The 5,453-nt window shown below is 44.9% G+C and overlaps 1 long non-coding RNA gene across 1 annotated transcript; it reads left to right on the top strand.

Moving 5' to 3' along the window:
* The first annotated feature begins 384 nt into the window (after positions 1-384).
* Positions 385-5,300, top strand: LOC112059514 (uncharacterized). Its single transcript, XR_002888833.3, has 3 exons — positions 385-881; positions 1,193-1,305; positions 1,423-5,300. It is a non-coding gene; the product is annotated as an uncharacterized LOC112059514 (long non-coding RNA).
* The last annotated feature ends 153 nt before the right edge of the window (positions 5,301-5,453 follow it).

Genomic DNA, 5,453 nt, shown 5'->3' with positions numbered 1-5,453 from the left:
GACTCCGTCCATACACAAAAATCTCTAGCGGGAGTGAAGCGGTGCTTTAAGCCGGAGCTAGCAGGCGTGGGTGGAAGCCAACGTGCTGCCCGCACCGCAGAAACTAAAGCAGCGGGGATGCAACAAGTCCCCAGCTGCTAAGCTAGTCGCTGTGTGCGGCTCCCAGGTTGGTTCACAGCGGGGGCGCTCGCACTCCAGCTAGGCTAGCTCCGGGGGCGCGCTCAGTGTTGCAGTGAAGCTAAGCCTTAGCTGCCCGAAAGTCTCTGGGTCCACCGGGGGTATCACGCCGCGAGTCTCCCCATCGGCAGGCTGCCCGCTGTGCCCGCAGTTACGCACTATGCAGTGTGCTCTGCTATTCGTGCCCCATACACAACGTGCCCACCACACAGGGGCCCCTCCGTCCTGCCGAGCAGCGCCCCGTCACACAGGGCATGTGCGTTACACGGAGCCTGCCCCCGCCCCCAGCCTCACATGCTGCAGCGCCCCGGCCCCCAGCCACACAGCGCTGCCTGGAGCTGCCCAGTTCCCTGCCACGGGCGCTCCCTCCCTGCGGGCTCTCACCAGCTCCGCGCGGAGCCAGGCCCTGGCCCTAGGGACGCCCGCGCCCCGGCGGCCCCTGCCGGCTGCGGGGCTACCAGCCCCGCGCTTCCCGCCTACTCCCCCTGCTGCCTTTGTTCCCCCCAGCCCTGGAGTTGGGACCGTGCAGGCTCCCACGTGCGGCCGGGGAACATCCCCACCACGAGCCATCTCCCCCTTCCACACCACGGAGACGCCGGCCTGGGGCTGAGGGTGTGGAAGGGCATCTCCCCTCCCGCAGCCCCTGAAGGAGACACTCGTTCGGGGGGCTCAGGCTGCTGGCATAACTCGAAGGGGCGGAGACGGTACGTGTCTCCCTGCAGCGCTCCCAGCTACCCCCCTTCCCTGCGAGAGGGCGCTGCATTCACCCCTGACTTACCATTCACCCCCGCTGGATGAATGGAGGGACACCCTCCCTCCCCCGCCGGGCGAGACTTAGAACAAGCAAGTGAAGCGGGGATGCCCCTTGAAAACTCAGCAGCCATGTGGCTGCGAAAGTTTTAAGATGTGAAGCTTGAATCCACAGGCTTCTGCTCCGAGATTTCCCTTGCGGGAAATAACGGGACAGGGCGACCGTTTTACACTGAAATCCTTCTCTTGCCTCTTCACAACGCAGGTTCACTAGGCCTGACACCGCAGTTGTGCAGATTGTAGTGCACTGAATCTCCTGCTAAACTCTTTCTCCGCCGTAGCTGAGATCAGTATAATCTAACCCCGCTCGATTCATAGGTATGTTTATAAAAGTATTGCTTTAAACGTTCTAATTGAATGAAGCAAGCCCTTTCTCACTGAAGCCAAGTGTTTTTGCTGTTCAGTAAAGACAAGCACTGTCTTTTTCTTTCCTAGAGCAAGCCGTGTATGGAATGAAAGAGAACAGAATATTGGAGAAATGGAACATATCTGGTTTGGTTTAATAACGACGGGGGGAGGGGGAAGCAGGAGAAAAAAGCCTGAAGCTTCATTCATAACATAAAGACAAAAATCATTCCCAGTTGTTTTGCCTGATCTTGAGCCGTGCTGCTGCTGGATATAAATGAGGAAACTTTCATTTGTGTAGGTTTTTAAAGGTCTGGAAAATCAGATAGAAAACTGGATTAGAACGTGTGCTGGTAGTCAGAACATGCAGTGTCTAAATTAAACATCAGCAATGTCCTGTCAAGAATGGGAGCATTCAAGGGCAGAAGATAAGAAAATTTTCAATAGTTTTTGTAATGCAGTTCATATGTAGTGATAACAGATGTGAAGGGCAGTAGCCCAGTGGTATCAGAATGTAATGATTAAATTGCAATATATTTCTTATTGAATAGGAAAAGCATCAGAGACAATAAATGTTGCAAATGCAGCAACAACAGTTTCATGTGAAGAATGTGAATATTCATGGTCTGAAGATTGGAAAAATACTGCAGTATAATGTTACACCGTTTATATTTTCATCTTGAATGTCCAATAGATTCAGAGCTCAGATGCATCATGGTACAAGAATGAAATTGCTACTGTGCTATATAGGGTGGTTTTTCTTTGTGTTTATTGTATCTATAAAGCATGACTGACAATAACTGTACAAGCTCTACCAACAGCAGAAATGCACGATGGAGATATTCTGCACTTCAACTGGCAATGTTGGACCACTGCAAACTAGTTACCTCTGCATCCCAATAGCAAATAAGGGCTTGATACTGTCCTCAAATGCATGCAGATATGTACAGGATCACAGTGTAGTCTGTAAGATAGGTACACGTGAGTGCTGAAAATTCTCTGGAACAATTTTAATATACATTGGACTTTGCAGAATAAAGAACTTGTTGGAGAGAAGAGATGCCAAATTCAGCCCATCAGCATTAGGGGTTGTGACTCTAATGCCACAGCTGAATTTGGTCAGAAGTTTTTAGCAGTGAAAGTACTGTTGTATTTATTGTATTCAAAAATACTTTCCAATTCAGCAATTTTTTAAAGAATACTTAATAGTTAGAGCAGGCAACTGGGCACCAAACATTCCTGGGCTCTATGCCCAGCTCTTGCAGGGACTTGTTGAGCAATTACTTAACTTGTTTGTGGCTCAGTTTTATTTTTAGAAAACAGGATAAGAATATTAAGTACTTCATAGGGATAGTGGAAGGTTTATTTCACTGCAGCATTGCCTAGTGGAGAGGACACTGGACCAAGACATCTTGGTTCTAATCTCACTTCTGCTGCTGATTTATTGTGTGACCTTGGGCAAGTCACATCATCTCTCTGTTTCCTCTCTCATCCTTTCATAGATTCCAAGAGTAGAAGAGGCCATTGGGATCATCTAGTCTGATCTCCTGTGAAACACAGGCCACAGAACTCTACATAATTCTTTTTGAATTAGAGCATTTTTACCAAAAAATATCCAATCTTGGTTTAAAAATTGCCAGTGATGGAGAATCCATCACGACCCTTTGTCTGCCTAGTCTATGTTGATTGTGAACTCTCCAGAACTGGACTATCTCTCATGATATATTTGTGCAGAGCCCCAGTCTCAATCCGTACCTCTAGGTGCCACTATGACATAAATAATAATAGTAAGGTACTTTGGGATCCTTGGATGGAAGATGCTACCAATGGGCCTGATTCAGTCACCATTACTCCATGAATAGTCCCACTGGTATAAGTCCAAAGCCATATAAAAACAGAAAGTATTCTTGCCCAAACATGGCTTTGTGCAGAAATTCATTTCTAAATGTAGCTTAAGCTACTAGAAACAGAACACCCCACAGTCTGTATATTTTTCTCTCAGTAATAGAGTTAACGTGCTTGTGGAATGGACAATAAAATGTTTGTCTTTATATTCTCTAACCTTGTTGCTAAGAGCTATATACTAGTAACAAACTGTTCACAGAAACTTTAACATTTTTTTCTTAGCTAAAACCACGGGGGGGGGGAGGGAGAGGGAGGGGCGAAATCTGCTGACATAGATAAAGAATTTGAAAAAGCTCCTCTGGTGTGTGCCATTTCAGTCTGCCAGTTTATAGCCTGGGAACATTATCACAGCTTCATTTCCACAACAAAAGGGCGCCATTCTTTTCTTAAAGGTTTGACAGTTCATCTTGTCCTTGGTGTTTTGCATCATAAATGCACTTCTATTGTCAGCCTTTCTATTAGCACTCATCTATCTAGGGGTGCCAAAGAAAAGGACAACTGTATGACAGGTTACTGTAGTTTCTTGTGTGCACTATCATCTGCAGACTTCAGTGGTTAAAAATGAAAGTAGCATTTGTGCATATGGTACATTTTAAAAATTGGATGAACTTTTCACATTTGAATGTTAGAAATTCACATTATTTGTGCTCCACATAAATTCTGATTATTGTTTATATTCTGAGTAGTGCCTAGAGGTCTCAGTCAGGATTGGGACCTAACTGTGCTTGGCACTGTGCAAAGGTGAATAAAAGTCAGTCCCTACATCACAGAGTTTACAGCCTAAACAGAGAAGACAGAGGGTGTCTTTTGTCCACAGGTGGAAGGGAAATGGATGTGATATACAAGCAGAATGATTAGGGTGATGGGCTGGCAACATGTCCAGTACCACTTTATTTAGCTCCCTCCCACCTTTTTTTGTTGTTGTAATTATATATAGAAGTAATTATATGTAGAAAGGTACTGATTGTCTGTCTATGGTACATATCTTTACAATACATAAGTAGAATGTGGTGTGTTAGAAATATGTTGAATGTGAGATTGTTGCAATAAAACTGGTTTAATGAAGAACTGGAGATCTCACAGCATTGCGTTTTTCAATTCTAGTTTGCCAAATAAAACCCAGAACATGGTTCACAATGAACAAAAGTTGTTACTATGTATTGACTGTTTGGTGTCTTATGGGAAATGAGTTTGGCAGTCTTAATTCTGAGTTCTAATGGACAAGTGTCTACATCACAGAAACTATCAACACAATTGGTACCCTGGTGGGCATGCTTAGCAGAGAGGCAAAGGACCGAAACTGCATTGTCTTCTGACCATTAGAGGCGTAGTTCCAGTTTAAGGATGAGATTATAGGCAAGACAATGTGGGGAAATTAGCACTATCATTGACTGTGCTGTGCATGTTCTGAGGGTAAGAGAAGGCTTCATTTTCCAAGGCTGTCAGTACTAGTACTAATTCACACAACCTTTAAAAATGGCTTTGTCTTCCTGAAAAAGTAGTAGCAGTTTAGCTAAACTGGATTAGAAAGAGATATAGTTAAATCAGTGCAACCCACTTGTGTAGACACTCTTATTTCAAGACTGATGTCCATGACAAAGAAATTGAGACAACAGAGAGTTTGTAGGTGAGTAAATGCCTCAGCATTTGATATTTGCAAAAATCATTTATTGTGAGAATGTCATTAACATTATTGCTATAAGATAAAACAAAGGAAGATTCTGCCAAACACTACATAGAAAGAACAAAGATAATACTTGTAATACTTTATTTTAGAAAAAAATATACTGGCCATATATTCTTATTACATTATTTTCAAGCTTTCAAATGGCTTCTGCAGGTGAGTGTTTCCAACACAGTCCATGTAGAGAATGGAACAAAACTAAACTTGACTTTTCCTCCTTTTTGCCACACACCTATATTGGGTCAGATAAGAGGATACCTACCAGAAGGGACCAAGAACAACTGCAGCAATATGATTTCTCCAGGGAGAATAGAGGGAAATCAGTGTTGAGCCATAGAGAAACAGATTCAGTGCAGCTATGCCTCCTCTTTCCCCTATAGGCAGGCTCCATGGAACTGAGCAAAGTCACAGCCTGGCCCTGCTCATGGAAACGGCTTGTGCAGACTGACTGGAGCCATTGCTCTGCTCGGGGGGGGGGGGGGGGGGGGGGGGGGGGGGGGGGGGGCTTTTTCGCTCCTTTGTCTAGCTTCTT

This window comes from Chrysemys picta, chromosome 2, assembly GCF_011386835.1.
Source record: "Chrysemys picta bellii isolate R12L10 chromosome 2, ASM1138683v2, whole genome shotgun sequence".
Classification (NCBI taxonomy): Eukaryota; Metazoa; Chordata; order Testudines; family Emydidae; genus Chrysemys; species Chrysemys picta.
This window is presented reverse-complemented; position numbering and strand designations above follow the sequence as displayed.